Source organism: Pristis pectinata, chromosome 10 (genome assembly GCF_009764475.1).
Source record: "Pristis pectinata isolate sPriPec2 chromosome 10, sPriPec2.1.pri, whole genome shotgun sequence".
In the NCBI taxonomy this organism is placed as follows: Eukaryota; Metazoa; Chordata; class Chondrichthyes; order Rhinopristiformes; family Pristidae; genus Pristis; species Pristis pectinata.
Genome location: NC_067414.1, coordinates 20,071,557 through 20,089,864, shown reverse-complemented (window position 1 = coordinate 20,089,864; position 18,308 = coordinate 20,071,557). Strand labels below are relative to the sequence as shown.

Genomic DNA, 18,308 nt, shown 5'->3' with positions numbered 1-18,308 from the left:
CAATTTACACTCTTATAGCCTCATAATTTGCCTTTCCCCAATTAAATATCTTCCCGTCCTCTTTGCTCCTATCCTTGTCCATGACAATGCTAAAGGTTATGGAGCAGTGGTCACTGTCCCCCAAATGCTCACCCACCGAGAGATCTGTCACCTGACCCGGTTCATTACCTAATACTAGACCTAATATGGCATTCCCTTTAGTCGGCCTGTCAACATAACGTGACAGGAATCCGTCCTGGACACACTTAACAAACTCTGCCCTGTCTATACCTTTGGCACTAAGCAGATGCCAATCAATATTTGGGAAGTTGAAATCTCCCATGATAACAACCCTGTTATTCTTGCACCTTTCCAAAATCTGCCTCCCAAGCTGCTCCTCAGTATCCCTGCTGCTACCGGGGGGCCTATAGAATACTCCCAGTAGAGTAACTGCTCCTTTCTTGTTCCTAACTTCCACCCATACTGACTCTAGAGAGGATCCTTCTACATAATTCACCCTTTCTGCAGCTGTAGTAGTATCCCTGACCAGCATCACCACCCTTCCTCCTCTTCTCCCCCCCAGCCCCCCCAATCCCTTTTAAAACACTGAAAACCAGGAATATTCAATATCCATTCCTGCCCTGCTGACAGCCAAGTCTCTGCAAGAGCCACAATATCATAGTCCTATGTACTTATTCAAGCTCTCAGTTCATCACTCTTATTCCTGATACTTCTTGCATTTAAGTAAATGCACTTTTGCCCATCTACCTTTCTACTTTTATACCCTGTACTCTGCTTCTCCTTCCTCATAGCCTCCCTGCATGTTAGATCTGACTTTTCCCCATCCACTTCTTCCTCTGACCTACCCCTACAAGAGTCCAGGTACAAGCTACGGAAGGCCATCGTAAGAGCGAAAAGGCAAATTTGATTGAAGTTAGAGACACAATCAGATGCACGACAGCTGTGGCAGGGTTTGCATGTCATTACTTCCTACAAGGCAAAACCTAACAGCATAAATGGCAGTGCTGCTTCACTCCCAGACGAGCTCAACGTCTTTTACACATGCTTTGAAAGGGAGAATAACACTACGAACAACGAATAACCTGTGTGAATCACCACAGCATCTGACGACCCTGTGATTTCCGTCCTGGAGGCCAATGTCTGAACATCAAGAGGGTGAACCCTCAGAAGGCATCAGGCCCCAACGGTGTATCTGGCCGAGTACTGAAAACCTGTTCCGACCAACTGGCTGGAGTGTTCAAGGACATCTTCGACCTTTCACTGCTGCAGTCTGGGCTTCCCACCTGCTTCAAAAGGGCAGCAATCATTCCAGTGCCCAAGGTGAGCTGCCTCAGCAACTAATGCCTAGTAGCACTCACATCTGCTGTGATGAAGTGGTTCGAGGTTGGTTATGGCTAGAATTAACTCCTGCCTGAGCAAGGAACTGGACCCACTGCAATTTGCCTACCGTCTTAACAGGTCCACAGCAGATGCAATCTCACTGGCTGTCCACTCTGCTTTGCAGCACATAGAAAACCGCAAGACATATATCAGGCTACTGTTTATCGATTACATCTCAGCATTCAACACCATCATTCCCTTGGTACTAATAACCAAGCTTCAAAACCTGGGCCTCTGTACCTCCCTCTGCAACTGGTTCCTCGTCTCCTTATAAGGAGACCACAGTCAGTGTGGATCAGTAGTAACATCTCCTCGCTATCAACACAGGGGGACCTCAACGATGTGTGCTTAGCCCACTGCTTTACTCTCTCTACGCTCATGACTATGTGGCTAAGCACAGCTCAAACACCATTTATAAATTCACCAATGACACCACAGTTGTTGGCAGAATCTCATATGGCAATGAGGAGGCTTACAGGAGTGAGGTAGATCAGCTGTTTGAGTGGCGTTGCAACAACAACCTCGCACTCAATGTCAGCAAGACCAAGGGACTGATTGTGGACTTCAGGAAGGGGATATTTATAGATTTTTGTGATATTTATAGATGACTTAGATGAGGGGGTGGAGGGCTGGGTTAGTAAGTTTGCGGATGACACTAAGATAGGCGGTGTTGTGGATAGTGTGGAGGGCTGTCGGAGCTTACAGAGGGATATTGATAGGATGCAGAGCTGGGCTGACAAGTGGCAGATGGAGTTCAATCCAGAGAAGTGTGAGGTGGTACACTTTGGAAGGACAAACTCCAGGGCAGAGTACAGGGTAAACGGCAAGGTACTTGGCAGTGTGGAGGAGCAGAGGGATCTGGGGGTTCATATTCACAGTTCGTTGAAAGTAGCCTCACAGGTGGAAAGAGCAGTTAAGAAGGCCAATGGGATGTTGGCTTTCATAAGTCGCGGGATTGAGTTTAAGAGCCGCGAGGTTACGATGCAGCTTTACAAAACTCTAGTTAGGCCACATTTAGAGTACTGTGTTCAGTTCTGGTCGCCTCATGATAGGAAGGATGTGGAGGCATTGGAGAGGGTGCAGAGGAGATTTACCAGGATGCTGCCTGGATTGGAGGGTATTGAATATGAGGAGAGGCTTAAGGTGCTAGGGCTTTATTCACTGGAAAGGAGGAGGATGAGAGGAGACATGATAGAGGTATATAAAATATTGAGAGGAATAGATAGAGTAGACAGTCAGCGCCTCCTTCCCAGGGCACCAATGCTCAAGACGAGAGGTCATGGCTTTAAGGTTATGGGTGGGAGGTTCAGGGGAGATGTCAGAGGGACGTTTTTCACCCAGAGAGTGGTTGGTGCATGGAATGCACTGCCTGGGGTGGTGGTGGAGGCAGATACATTGAACAGGTTCAAGAGCTTGTTGGATAGGCATATGGAGGAACGTGAGATAGAGGGATATGCAGGAGGAAGGGGTTAGGTAGTGTGAGGGTGGTCTGATGGACGGCACGACACGGTGGGCCGAAGGGCCTGTTTTGTGCTGTATGGTTCTATGGTTCTATGGAAGTCGGAAGAACACACACCAGTCCTCACGAGGGGTCAGCCCAAGTTCCTGGGCGTCAACATCTCAGAGGATCTATTCTGGGCCCAACACACTGTTGCAATCACGAAGGTGGCATGCCAGTGGCTCTACTTCGTTAGGAGTTTGAGGAGATTTGGTATGTCACCAAAGACTCTTACGAAGATGTAGGGTGGAGAGCAACCTGACTGGTTGCATCACAGCCTAGTATGGAGCCTCTAATGCACAGGATCACAAGAGGCTGCAGAGGGTTATAGACTCAGCCATCTCCATCACGGACACAACCCTCCCCACCATCAAGGACTTCTTCTAGAGGCGGTGCCTGAAGGCAGAGGCATCTATCATTAAGGACCCTCACCAGGCGAGACATGCCCTCTTCTCATTACTACCATCATGGGGGAGGTACAGGAGCAGAACAATACTCAACAATTCAGGAACAGCTTCTTCCTCTCTGCCACCAGATTTCTGAATGATCCATGAACAACCACCTCATTCCTTTTTTGCACTATTTATTTATTTTAGTAATTTATAGATTTTTAATGTCTTTGCACTTTACTACTGCCGCAAAACAACAAATTTCACGTCATATGTCAGTGATAATAAATCTAACTCTGATTCTACCAAAAGGTTCAACTGCAAAGGGTACATTATCCTGGCATAAAAATACATCAGTTTCAATGTTGTTGGATCCAAATCCTGGCACTCCCTATCCAACAGCAGTCTCGGAGTGCCTTTTCTGGATTGAATGCAATGGATCAATGAGGGAGATCACTAGAGAAAATCCCAAAGGAAAATTCGGTTTGGTAAATAAAATGCATTTATCAGCCAAAAAATTATGGAAAAATAATGCCAATGTTTGCCTTGTATACAAAAGTCATAGAAAATTTGAGAACTTCGTTTCAAGTTGCTATGAAATGCACAAAATTCCTTGCTAACTCAATAAACAAAAAGACCAATGAGGGAGAAATCATGATTTGATATAGCACTGCAATGAACCAGAGCAGATAAAATAAGTAAAAGTATGTAAACAGCTATGCAATGGTGACTATAATATCAGTTAATATTAAGACAAAACTATGATGAAAATCAGCTCAGCAGATTGGAGTAAAGCTAGTTTTGAGGAATTGAGGATAGAACTTTGAAATATAAAATGGGCAATAATATTGGCAAAAGTAGAGTCATAGAGCCATACAGCACAGAAACTGGCACTTTAACCCACCAGTTCTACCATTAAGAATCTACCTATTTTCCTATCAATTTCCCCCAGATTCTACTACTCACCTACACACTAGGGGCAACTTATAGCGGGCAACTAACCAATCAACCCACACATCTTTGGGATGTGGAAGGAAACCCATGCAGTTGCAAGGAGAACGTGCAAACTTTACCGGAGTTTGGGAATGAACTAACTGCGCCACTGTGCCAGCCACATAACAATGGGAAATACTTAAAATGGTGTTCAACAGAGTACAAGACAAAAAAAACATATCCCACTGAAACGAACAAATTAAGCACTGAGAGACAATGGATAAATAAAAGCATAAAGGAATAAGTGAATGTTAGGAAGTAGGCGTACATTATGAAAGTATAGGGAGAGGAGTTTAAAAAAAACAAATAGGAAGGCAAGAAGAACTACAAAATTAAATTTTCAAAGCAGATTAAAATTAATTAGCAATACAAAAAAGATTGGGATGAGAATAGAATCAGTAAAGGATACAGATCTGTATAGAGTTTGAAGATAAACATCCATTAGTTTGAAGGGGATCTTGGGAAGAGACAGCAGAAACATTATGATGCATATATAATAATTCATTAAAACAAATGTCATATCAGAAGACTGACAGATAGCCTGCAAAATACCTTTAAGGGAATAGAACCTGCTAGGGAATTATGGATCAGACAGCTTAAAATCACCTTGGGGAAAATAACATAATCCCTATTTAAGGAAATAGAACATCTAGAAACAAATTTTAAAAATATAATAATGAACGGTCAGCAAGGATTTCTAAAGGGAAGGTCTTACTTAACCAACCATACTGAATTTTTTTTTGAAGAGGTAACACAGAACGTAGACTGTGATAAATCAGTAGATATAAATTATCTAAATTTTCAAAAGGCCTTTGACAGGTTTCCTCATAATACTCTAAGGACAGAAAATGCAGAGTCAAGGGAAAAGTGGGAGAATGGATTGTTTGCTGGGCTTCAATAAAGCTGAGAGATGGTATAAAGGTTTATGGAAACAGTTGAGCAGTGTTAATAATTTAACAATTTAGATTGTGGAATCAAGAGTACAATTTCTAAATTTGTGGATGATATTAAATGTGGGAGGGGATGAACATGAGTTAGTGTATTTTGACAGGAAGAATAGGTACGTCACAATTCTTGGAAGGTACAAGTCTAGATAAAGTAGAGGAATACAGCAGCCTTAGTGTACCAAATACATCGATCACTAAAAGTGGCACTTCAAGTTAACAAAGCCATAAGGAAAGCAAACCAACATTAGTAGTTATTTCTAGAAGGGCATAATTGAAAAGTTGGAAAATTCTGTTAAACTGTGTCAAACTTTCATTTGACCACCCCTGCAGCACTGCTTAACAGTTCTGATACCACTTTGTAAGAAGGATATGAAGGCAATGGAGAAGCTATAGTGATAATTTCCAAGGGCAGTACTAAAAATGCAAGCATACACATTTCAGGAAAGGATCAACGAATGGGGTATCATTTCCCTTGAGAAAAGGATAAAGGGTGGTCTAATGGAGTTTTTAAAAATTAAGAACAGTTTAGAAATAGATACAGAGAGAATGTTTCCACTTGCGGGAAAAATCAAAACTAGAGGCAGTTAATAAGCTGAAGTCAACTGAGGAACCTAAGAGAAACTTATTTTCCAAAAAGAAATGAGAATATGAAACATGAGGGAGGGGAAGCAGCAAGTAAGTCCAGATGCACTGGTCTCAACCCGAAACGTCGACTGTCCATTTCTCTTCATAGGTGCTGCCTGACCTGCTGAGTTCCTCCAGAACTTTGTGCGTTGCATTTAAGAGAAGATTAGACAATTGTAAGGTGGGAAAAGAAGTTCACAGTAATAGATGAGGAAAAACCGGAAGGAGGCATAGGTGGAGCATAAACATCAGCATGAATTGATTCAGCCAAATTTTTCATGCCTTATGTGTTCATGTAATCCCAGGCAATATAATGGAATGGTGACAATGTGAATTTGTCCCATCCTCATCAACAGAATGCTATTCAATAGGCACAGCTAAGCAAAATAACTTTATATATCATATGTGATTTCAAATATAATGCAAACAAAATGTATGATGATATTCACATATGTCAAGATTGAAGAATTTTAATAAGTTTACAGTTTTACTTTTTATCTCTCAGTGTAAACTAATGAAGAAATAAATTCTGGTTTCAAATTCTGCTTTGTGCAATCTGTTCACATCTCCATTTCAGTTTGATGCTAAGTTTCAGCTAAGCGCCAAAAACACCAGCTTGCATATAGAAATATTTACTTGTAAGGCGAAGCATGCTTTGTTTAAGAATGCTAATCTAATCTTTGCTTCATCTATGACAATTTATTGATACTTCCAAAAAAGAACCAAAAATAAAACAGTTATGCAGGTTACAGAATATAATAATGAATAACAAATATTCAAACTGCTAGTCTCAATCAAACTTGTGAGTTAATTAAGCATTACACACAAGCTCAAGTGAGTACTATAATTCTAATTTCTGTAATGAATGCAACAACTTAAAAGCACATCTTTGCATTGAGAGGCAGAATTGCCTTTTCTTAATAAATCTAAATCCAGTTATGGCTACTTCATTTAAAGTATAGTCACTTTGTGAAATATGAAATGCAGCAGCCAATTGTCACACAGGATGGTCCCAAAACAGCAAGATGATGAACTGATAATTTGTTTCTGAGAGTTGTTGACGGAGGGATAGCTATTGGCTATGGCTCCAGGAATAATTCCACTGCTTTCTGTTAGAGTGGTCTCATGGGATCTTTTACACCCACCCAAGAGGCACCTGGAAGCCTCAGTTTAACACCTTTTCTGACAGATGGTATCACAGTAACTGCTATACTAGTCAAATGTTCCAGTGTTATTTGCTTAAGTCTCTGGAGTGGAGCTTCGACCTTAACTCAGAGGCAAGAGTGTTACCAATCAAGCAACAACTGAACTGGGAATAAGTGGACATTTAGAAAGCATTTCACAAGACTGGAGACATTTATCAGTTACTCCTCCATATAAACACTCACATCAAAGAGCAAAAAAAAAACAGATGGTGGAAATCTGAAATCAAAATAGAAAATGCATGAAATACTCAGTAGAAATGGAGAGAGAAATAAAAGATTACATTTTGGCCTGATGACCGACCATCAACATTAACACTTTCTTTCTCTCTCTTTCTCTTTTCCATACCTCCCCACACTTCCATCACCCCATTCCCTTCGGCTAAACAGATGCAGTTGACCCTGCTGGGCATTTTCAATTTTTACTTCTGACCTTGAGGTATTTATCTTCCTTTCTCTACAAACATTCTCAACTTTTCCTTCTAAAATCACTGTTGTAGCACTATCACAAATACTGCAGCTACTTAAGCAGCAGATGGTTGTCTCTCTGTTAAGGGTAATGAGAACATTGCATAAACATGACAATATTGCAATAAAAAAATTGACTTTCTAAACACTGACTTACACATACAAAAACAAATTCCCAAATTAAAATGTTCATATACATTACTATTTTCAATCAGACACCCTGACTCACTGATATTCTGAACCAGATATGGATGAACAGGGAAAATGGGACATCGGGTCTGTGATCAGGGGAGCCATCAAGGATGGGGTAAAAACAATGGCTTCCCTGTGAGACGTTGGGATGAAGCAAGCACAAAAGAAAAACTGAAAATATAAGATTGTTAGCATTCATCTCTGCAGTTGACTTCGCTTTTCCAAGATCCTCCAGGATGGATCTACCGTCAATTATAAAAATTAAAGCTGCAGTGCTGATAACATAAGCAGACTGCAATTTTTCAATTCTGATGATGGGTCGTTGATCTGAATGATTAACTATTTCTCCCTCCACAGATGCTGCCTGATCTACTGAGCATTTCTGCTTATTTTCAACATTTTCTGTTCTTATTTGGAACTTTTCATCAGGCTGATTTGTTGCTAAGTTTTAACTAGGCATGATCTGATGAATAAAATATCATCTCTGCTCTGTCATGATAGATTGTTAAGACATTACACATTAAATTTTGTTGGCAACTTTTAAAGTTTTGACTTTCTCTAGCCATAAACATCATGAGTCGGGGCACTAAGTATAGAAGCTGGGGTGTTGACGAGGCCGCATTTGAAATATTGTATTCGGTTTTGGTCATCCTGCTGTTGGAAAGATGCCATTAAGCTGAAAAGAGTGCACAGGAGATTTACAAGGATGTTGCCAGGACTCAAGGGACTGAGTTATGGAGAGAGGTTGAGCAGGTTGGGACTTTTTTTTTCATTGGAGCACAGGAGAATGAGAGGATATTATAGAGGTGTACAAAATCATGAGGGGCATAGATAAGGTGAATGCACACAGTCTTTTTCCCAGGGTTGGAGAATCAAGAACCAGAGGGCATAGGTTTAGGGTGAGATGGGGGAGACTTCATAGGAATCCGAGGGGCAACTTTTTCCACCCAGAGGGTGATACTGTACGTATATGGAATGAGCTGCCAGAGGAAGTGGTTGAGGTAGGTGCATTAACAACAATTAAAAGTCATTTGGACGGGCACATGGATAGGAAAGGTTTAGAGGAATATGTCTAAACACAGGCAAGTGGGTCTAGCATAGATGGGAATCTTAATCGACATGGATTAATTGAGCCAAAGGGCCTGTTTCCATGCTGAATGACTTTATGAAGGCGGTGACCAGTGAGCTGGTTTCTCCCTAAACATGTGCACTTCTTGCTGGTGCATTTTGCTAAGAAGGCAGAGTACAGGCTAGACTGTCAAGTTAGCTGGTAACTTCCTTCATATTCAGATAATCAGCAAAAGTTAGGGCCCTCTCTGTTTTGAATCATTTCTGATTATAATTTCAGAATCAAAGCAGCATTATTCTGGTGAGAAAAGCCTGCTTCTATTCTCATCTATCCAGTTTAAGGCAGCGAATCACCAGCACTTCCCACGTCCTTACTATTACCTCTGGTGCCTTCCAAGGCACCCTCCCACCCTCCCATTTATCATCTTCATGTTGTCCCACGGCAATATCAACACACCAGGAGTTTGCACTTGTATGTTGATGGCATCCAGCTCTCCCTCACCACCACTTCTGGTGCCATCACCATCTTCAAACTGTTTGCTCAATATCCAGCACAGGCAATTATTTCCTCCTACTACATAATGGGAAGGTCACAGCCATTGTCTTCAGTCCCCATCACATACATTATTCCCTAGCCATTAATTCTGTGTCTCAACTGACTGTTGTCTAAAACCGACCACGAGGAAAGTTTCAGGCCACATATCCTCATCCTCACCCAGACTATTTCTGCAACATTGGAGACACAAGAGACTGCAGATGCTGGAATCTGCAGCAATGCACAAAACGCTGGAGGAACTCAGCGAGTCAGGCATGGAGGGAAATGGACAGTTGATGTATCAGGTCATGACCCTTCATCTGGACTGAATGATTGAGGGGAGATAACCGGTATAAAAAGGTGAAGGGAAGGGGTGGAGCAAGAGGTAGCAAGCGATAGGTAGATGAGTGAAGAGGGATTAATAGGCAGATGGAGGGGAGAGTGGAAATAGCCACAGAAACTGGAAGGTGATAGATGGAGGTGACAAAGGGCTGAAAATGGTGAAATCTGAGAGGAGAGGAAGGTGGAGCTTGGAATGAAGTGGGGAGGGCAGATGGGAACAGGGGAGGGGAACCAGCAAGAGGAGTTGGGACGTGTTGGGCAGATAGAGTGGGTGGAGGAGGGGAAAGTAACAATGATGGGGGCTGGGGTGAGTGTAGGAAGAACTGCATAGATCAGGAGGAGAGAGAAAAGGGACAGAGGGGGAGCAGTTTACCGGAATTTGGAGAATTCAAAGTTCATGCCATCAGGCAGAATATGAGGTGCTATTCCTTTAGTTTGCATTTAGCCTCACCCTTGGAGGTGACCCAGGACAGACACGCCATTATGGGAACGGAGAGGAGAGTGGTGCCAGAGTGAGGCTAAACCTCATATTCCACCTGGGTAGTCAAAAAAAAACAATGGCATGAACACTGAATTCTGCAACTTCTGGTAAACTGCACCCCACCCCCCCCCCCCGTGCCTTTTTTCTCTCCACTTGATCTACCCATTTCTTCTTTCACTCACCCCAACCCCAATCACCCTGTTTTTCCCCTCCTCCACACTCCACTTGCCAATAACCCACCCACTCCTCCCATGGTTCCCCTCCTCCCCTGTTGCAATCTGCCCTCCCACCTCTCCCACTTGATTCCATGCTCCACCTTCCTCTCCCATCAAATTCCATCCTTTTCAGCCCATTGCCACCTCCACTTATCACCTCCCAGCTTCTGTTGCTATTTCCACTCTCTTCTCCTCCATCTGGCTATCAATCCCTCTGCAGCTGGATCCACCTGTCACTTGCTAGCTCTTGCTCCACTCCTTCCCATCACCTTTTTCATACTGGCTATCTCTCCTCTATCTTTCAGTCCAAATGAAGGGCCATGATCTGAAATGTTGACTATCCATTTCCCTCGACAGATACTGCCTGACCCACTGAGTTCCTCCAGCATCTCTACAACATTGCTTGACTCCACCCCTGCTTCAACTCATCAGTTGTCGCATTACACTTTCAATACCTAATCTTGTGTGTTCCTGGCCAGTCTCTCGCAGGACAGAGAAGGAATGAGATTAAAAATTGGAATTGGTTTATTATTCACTCCAAATCTCCTCCATCCGTCACCTCTATAGTTTGTTGATCTAAGTCCCAATTAATAATTTTAAAAGTTACATTTTTTCAAAAAAAAAAAAATCCCTCTTCAGTTTCACCTCAGCCTACTATCTGTTAATCCAGCACGCTCAGGACACTGGTAATGCCAACTAACAGATTTTCCAGACTTTTAGAAGTTATTCCTATTAAAGCCCTAACACACATTTTTTCCACTTTTTTTAAGCTATTACACAGTAGAATAATAATTACCCAGTGAACCCTGTAAATTGAGGGAGCAAGGGATCTAGGGCCCCGGTGTGTGTCAGAGGGAGCATGAAGGAACCAGGGCCCTGGTGTGTCAAAGCAAGCATGGGAATTGGGGAGCCAGTGTGTCAGAGTGAGTATGGGGTGAACCGCTTTTCCACATAAAAAAAAGTCAGCTTATAGGATTTCAGCACAAAAAGCTTGAGAGTACAATATACAATTACTGCATGACAATGCAGCTTTAATAATTCATAAAAGTTACTGTTAATAAAATAATTTCCCTCCCCAGAAAAAAAGTTATCAAGTGTGAAATTAATAGTGTGCATACTCTACTTTTAACACAGCAAAGCATTCCAAGGGACAGGTGTGTTATTAAACAAAACCTAGCATCATGCTTCCTAAGGAGATATTAGGACAAATGACCAAACCCTTATCTAAAATGTAGGTTTTCAGAAGCATCTGAAAAATGCCCAGGGAAGGAAACTCAAAGCTCTAAATTGCAGTAATTAAAGGCATTGTCATTAAGTCATATAGCATGGAAAAAGTTTCATTGGCCCACCATTTCCATGCTAGCTATCAAGCACCTATTGGCCCAGGTCCTTCCAAGCCATGGCATTTCAAGTGCTCATTTTAAATGTTATGAGCTTCCACTACACTCAGGCAGTGCATTGCAGAGTTCAACCACCTACTGCTTGAAAAAAGAATATTCAGTCTTCCCGAAATCTGCTTTCCATGACCTTAAACTTGTGCCCTCTGATTATTGGTGCCTCCACTAAGGGGAAAGATTTCTCACTATTTACCCACTCTGTGCCCTCAAAATTTTGTGTACCTCAATCAGGTCTCTGCCCAGCTTTCTCCACCCCAAAAAAAACAAACCCACCCTATCCAAACTCCCATCAGCACCCCTCCAGTACAATCACATCCTTCCTACAGACGGCAACCAGAACTGCACACAGTACTCCAGTTGTGGCCTAACTAATATTTCACATACACTAACCTCCCTTCTATTATATTCTATACCCCAATGAATGAAGGAGGGTATCCCATATGCCTTCTTAACTACCTTATTCACCTGTGTTGTTGGACTTGGTTACAAAGGTCCCTCTGTTCCATGAAGCAATAAAATTCAGAAATGATTAGCAGTCCTGAACCAGCAGAGTTCGGGCATCTCGAAGGGTGACAAGGTCTGAGGAAATTACAGACCCTGCAAATTACAAGGATTTGAAAACAAGGATGCAAATTTAAAATGAAGGCATAAAATAATAGGGATCTTGACCAGGTCAGTGAGCAGTGGGGTGGTGGGTTAAGCTGCATCCAGGAGCAAGACATGAAAGAGAAACAAATAAACATTTAGCAGATAGAGAACCTAAGGAGAAAATAGCACAGAACTATATATTGATCACCATCGGTGATCGTTCATCCCAATGTTCCTGTGTTGGCCCTTTGAAAGCTATTTAATTAGTCGCACTCTCCTGCTCTTCCTCGGAGCCCTGCAAAGTTTTCCCTCCAACTATGCAATACCGAGAAGTCTGGAAGTGAATCACGGTCCGTTCTGACACTGTACTCTAAATTATAAAAACTCGCTACACAAAATATTTATCACCTGCCTGGTTCGCCTGCCTTTAAGTCTGTCTCCTTTGATTACTGACCCTCTTGTCACTGGAACCCGTACCTCTTCAATTTACTCCATCAAAACCATTATGATGTTGAAATCCACACTTCCCTTCTTAACCTTCTATGCTTCTAAATGGGAATATAACAGAGAGATGCAAAGATATACACGTATGTGTAAGAGAACCGGCTACACCAGCTGGCAGCAATGCCCGGGAAGCAGACGGGTGTTGAGAGCTATGTTGAGAACCCACTAACATTTACCTCTAAATCCCAACGACCCGTCGAAAATAAACAGACGGGCACGGGGTTTAAGCCCGGGTAGGGCAGCTGTGTCGGGCGGCGGTGCCAGGCCGCCCGCGGGCTCCGGGGCCACAGCTCTATCCGCGCCAGTTCCGTTCTTCCCTGCCCCAACCGGCTCTGTGAGGGGAACGTCACCGGCAGTTCAAAGCAAGTTCAAAATATAACGGCCGCCTTCGCTCGGTCTCCAGCGAGCCGCGCTCCCGCCGCCGCTCAGCAGGAGCCACCGCCTAGGCCTCGGCGTGGAGGTGAAAGGGGTCCGGATTCCAACCACATCAGGCCCTTGTCATTCGTAGGTTAGATCGATCGCCTTAGCGACAACCGCGCTGCTTTGACAGGAGTTGCCGACGGAGGAGGAGGAAGAGGTGAAGAGAAAAATATCCCAACTGTCACAGAGCTGCAGGCAGATGTGCCGCGGCCCCTGGGCCGATTGCGCATGCGCGGCGGTAGGCGGTGCGCTCTGGGTTGGAGGCCAGCTCAGAGCGTGTTGTGCTCCCTTCGTGTGAAGCTTCGTCTGCCGAGGCTTCGTGCTCGTCAGTGTGTTTTTTAAACTTAAAAACCGAATAGAAATTACATATTAAGATGTTTTTTTCAAGAATTTATTTCGGTTACTTGAAGAGACAGGAGTTCTCTTTAAAGGTGTTCAATAAAAGGATTTTTGAAGGAGTAAATCAGGAGATTATGGTTCCCAGTGGCAGAAGGTAGTGTCTGCGGCTTCCTTTGTGTTGTTGTTTGCATAAACAAATAAATGGAGGTAGAGCTATTAAGCAGAACATCCTTTGTTGAAGGCAGTAATTTCCAACCAAAGAAGGGTGGGCCGACTCCTGTTTCTGTACTCTGTCTCAAACAGCAGTGTCGGGGGGGCAGCAATGTATCCAAAGTCATACCATGTTATAGAAACCGGTTGTTAAATGTACTACTTTAAAATTATAATTTAGAAGGGAAATAAACTCATTCAATCCATTAAACTATTTAGAGATGTAGACATGTACGAAATAAATTGTTAACTACAGTTATAATTCAACCAGTTATGAACTTGTGCAATCTTGTGGTCTCTTCCTTTACTGAACTTCATTGTGAGCTGCACTTGATATCTCTGAAGTGACCAATTGGTTCCTCCAATGTATCACTTCTCCTTGTAGGTCTTGTACTCATCCGGTTTTGTATCCTGTTCTGCAATTATTGCAGCAACAAAATTGTCTCCCTAACTTGTAGTACATATCCTGGTTCAGCATCTTCTTGGTGTGCACTAAAATGACTAAATAAAACTTAACACGGAGACCAATAACACTTAACAATAACCATAGCAATTATAATTATACATGGCATACAGTAAAGTACCAAATACAATGAATTCAATTGAACAATGTCTCCTTTGGTTGTTTCTTAAAGAATGTAATCTGTGTGCCTGTGCTTTCACACCTCCTTGCATCTTGGCTCTGCTCTGACTTTTCCTCTTTCCTACTCTCACAATCTATCTTTTTAATTTATCTTGTCTTATTCTGGCTGTGCTGTACTGGGCTGATGATAGTGAACTCTTGACCTGCTGTGACATCTTTCAGAGGATCTTAAGAGCTTTAGAACTAACTTCATATTAAAATGTGATCTTCCCTCGAAACATTCAGCTGAACTTGCCTTGCTAACTCCTCAGCAAATGAACCAGTCTATGCCTGCATGGGTTGATAAGTAGCAAGCAACATTCATGCCACTAAAAAGTGCCAGGCAATAAACATCTTCAACAGTGTATTTACTGGTGCTTCATTGTCATAGAATCTAAATCCTGGAACCCCTCCTCCACTTCAAGGGCAATTAGAGATGGGTCATAAATGCTAGCATTAGAGTGTAGAATGAATAAATAAACATAAGATAATCATAGACAAGATATGAATAGGGAAGGTTCAGAGGGATATAGGCCAAAAATAGGCAAATGAGACCACTTAGACTGGCATCTTGTTTGGTATGGACGAGATGGGCCAAAGAGCTTGTTTCTGTGCTGTTTTACTTTATGACTCTAATCATAAACATAAGCAGAAGTAGGCCATTTGGATCTTCATACTTGCTTTGCTATTCACTAAGATTGTAGTTGACCTTAAACCTCAAGCCCAATTTCCTGCACAAACCCATTGCCTTGAATGTCCCAACACACACAAAATACTGGAGGAACTCAGCAGGTCAGGCAGCATCTGTGGAGGGAAATAAACAGTCGACTTTTCAGGTCAAGACCCTTCATCAGGACTGGAAAGGAAGAGTTTTCTTTAAAGGTGTTCAATAAGACATAAAAGGCTTTTTGAAGGAGTAGATCAGGAGAATATGTTCGCAGTGGTAGAAGGTAGTGTCTGCAGCTTCCTTTGTGTTGTTTGCATAAACAAATACATTGAGGTAGAGCTATTAAGCAGAACATCCTTTGTTGAAGGCAGTAATTTACAATCAAAAAAGGGTGGGCTGAATCCTTTTTCAGTACTCTATCTCAAACAGCAGTGTCGGGGGGCAGCAATGTATCCAAATGTACTTAGTGTATCTTGAATGTACTTAGTGACTGGGTATCCACAGCCCTCTTAGATAGAGAATCAAAAATCCACTACTCTCAAGGTAAAGAAAATTCTCCTTATCTTAGTTATCCACAGCCCACTTTCCCAGTTGATGTAGATCTGATGTAAACTTAGACAAGCTTCTTCACTGTCCTCTACACCACCAATTTTGGTGTTATCTGCAAACTTACTAATCATTCTATGTACATTTTCATCCAAATGGTTAATATATATGACAAACAACAGTGGACCCAGTGCCGATCCCTGCGGCACACCATTGGTCACAGGCCTCCAATCTGAAAATAAAACCCTCCACTGCCGGCCTCTTTCTCCTTCAACCAAGCCAATTTTGTATCCAATTGGCTAGCTCACCCTGGATCCCATGTGATCTAACCTTCCTGACCAGCCTCCCATGTGGGGTCTTGTCAAATGCCTTGCTAAAGTCCACACAGATACCGGCTATCACCCTGCCCTCATCAATCCTCCTTGTTACCTCTCTAAAATGCAATCAAATTAGTGAGATACTATTTCCAATACACAAAGCCATGCTGACAACCCCTAATCAGTCCTTCCCTTTCCAAATATGGATAGATCCTGTCTTTCAGAATCCTCTCTTTCCCATTACTTACATTCTGCTCACCAACCTGTAGTTCCCTTACTTGTCCTTGCGGCCCTACTTAAATAAAGGTACAAAATTAGCCACCTTCCAGTCTTTCAGTACCTCACCCATGGCTAAGGAAGATACAAAAGTCTCTACCAGGACCCCTGCAATTTCTTCCCTTGCTTCCCACAACATCATAGGATACACTTGGTCAGTCCTTGGGATTTATGCACCTTTATAAGCCTCAAGACTGCCAGCATCTGCTCTTTCATAATGTCGATATGTTTCAGGACATCACTCTTCTCTTTCCCAAACTCTAGCTTCCATGACATTATCCACGATAAATACAGATGAAAGGTATTCATTTAAGAGCTTGCCAGTCTCCTGTGGCTCCGCAAATAGACAACCACACTGATCTTTAAGGGGCCCTGTTTTCTCCCTGGTTACCCTTTTGCTCTTAATATACTTATAGAATCTCTTTTTTAGGATTTTTTTTTGCCTTATCTGCCATGGATATCTCATATCCCATTTGTGCCCTTCTGATTTCCTTCTTAAGTGTACTCCTTCATCCCTATACTCCTCAAGGGATTTACTTGATTCCAACTGTCTACCTGTATATGCCTCTCTTTTCCAACCAGAGCTTCAATATCCCTTGTGAGCCAGTGCCAGCTTTGCCTTTCACTCTAACGAATATGTTGGCCCTGAATTCTCCCTCTCTCCATTTTAAAAGCCACCCACTTGCCAGATGTCCCTTTACCTGCTAACAACCTCTCTGAACTAACTTAGTTGATCAGTTTCAAAGTTCACCATAGAACCATAGAAGAGTACAGCACAATACAGGCCCTTTGGCCCACAATGTTGTGCCGACCTTTAAACCACACCTAAGACTATCTAATCCCTTCCTCCCACATATCCCCCTATTTTAAATTCCTCCATATGCTTATCTAACAATCTCTTGAATTTGACCAACGTACCTGCCTCCACCACTACCCCAGGCAGCGCATTCCATGCCCCAACCACTCTCTGGGTAAAAAACCTCCCTCTGATATCTCCCTTGAACTTCCCACCCATTACATTAAAGCCATGCCGCCTTCACACTAATCCTCTCAAAATTTTCTGAGTTTGCCTAAGAAGGAGCCAACACAGCTCAAGTAAATCTCTTAAGAAATGAGATGTGAGTAGGTTATGGTAAATTGGAATGCTACATTAAAAGAATAATAGTAGACGAACAATGGATCACAGTTAAAGAATTAATGCATAGTTTAAAACAAATGTATATCCATTTATGGCATAAAAACACCATAGGAAAATTAGTCCAACCATGGCTTCTGAGAGTTGTACACTGGCACATCAAGCATAGCTGCTGCCTCACAGCATCAGCAGCCCGGGTTCAACCCTGACCTCTAGTTCTGGATGGTGTTTGGATGTTCTCCCTGTGACCATGTGGGGTTCCTCCAGGCTCTCTAGTTCCCTCCCACATCCCAAAAAATGTGTGGGTTCATTGGTTAATTGGTTACTGTAAGTTGCCCCTAGTATGTAGGTGTGTAGTAGAATCTGGGGAGAATGGATGGGAATATGTGGAGAATAAAATGGGTTAATATAAGATTAGTGAAAATGGGTGCTTAATGCTTGACGTGGATTCGATGTGCTGAAAGCCCTGCTGCAGTGCTGCATTTCTCAATCTCTTCTTTCAAGGTAGTATTAGATCAAAACAGAAGGCTAGAGGAACACACAAAAAGCTGAAGGAACTCAGTGGGTCAGGCAGCATCTATGGAGGGAAATGGACAGTTGACGATTCGGGTCGAGACCCTTCATCAGGACTGGAAAGAAAGAGGGGAGAGAGCCATTATAAAAAGATGGAGGGAAGGGGTGGAGCAAGAGCAGGCAGGTGATAGGTGGATCTAGCTGAGGGGGATGATAGGCAGGTGAGGGAGGGGGGAGATTGGGAATGATGTAAGAAGCTGAAAGGTGTTAGGTGGAAGTGACAAAGGACCGAAGAGGATGGAATCCAATAGGATTCAAACGTCCAGATTCCAGTAAATAAGTGATACATCTGCCCCTACACCTCCTCCCTCATCACCATTCAGGGCCCTAAGCAGTCCTTCCAGGTGAGGCAGTCCTTCACATGTGAATCCATTGGTGTC

The 18,308-nt window shown here is 42.7% G+C and overlaps 1 protein-coding gene across 1 annotated transcript in view; it reads right to left on the bottom strand.

The window, feature by feature from the left end:
- Positions 1-13,444, bottom strand: part of fam135a (family with sequence similarity 135 member A) — a 155,701-nt gene extending 142,257 nt beyond the window's left edge. The window contains 1 exon segment of the mRNA XM_052024870.1: positions 13,000-13,444. The gene's annotated coding sequence lies outside the window, so the exon portion shown is untranslated.
- Between the last annotated feature and the right edge of the window lie 4,864 nt (positions 13,445-18,308).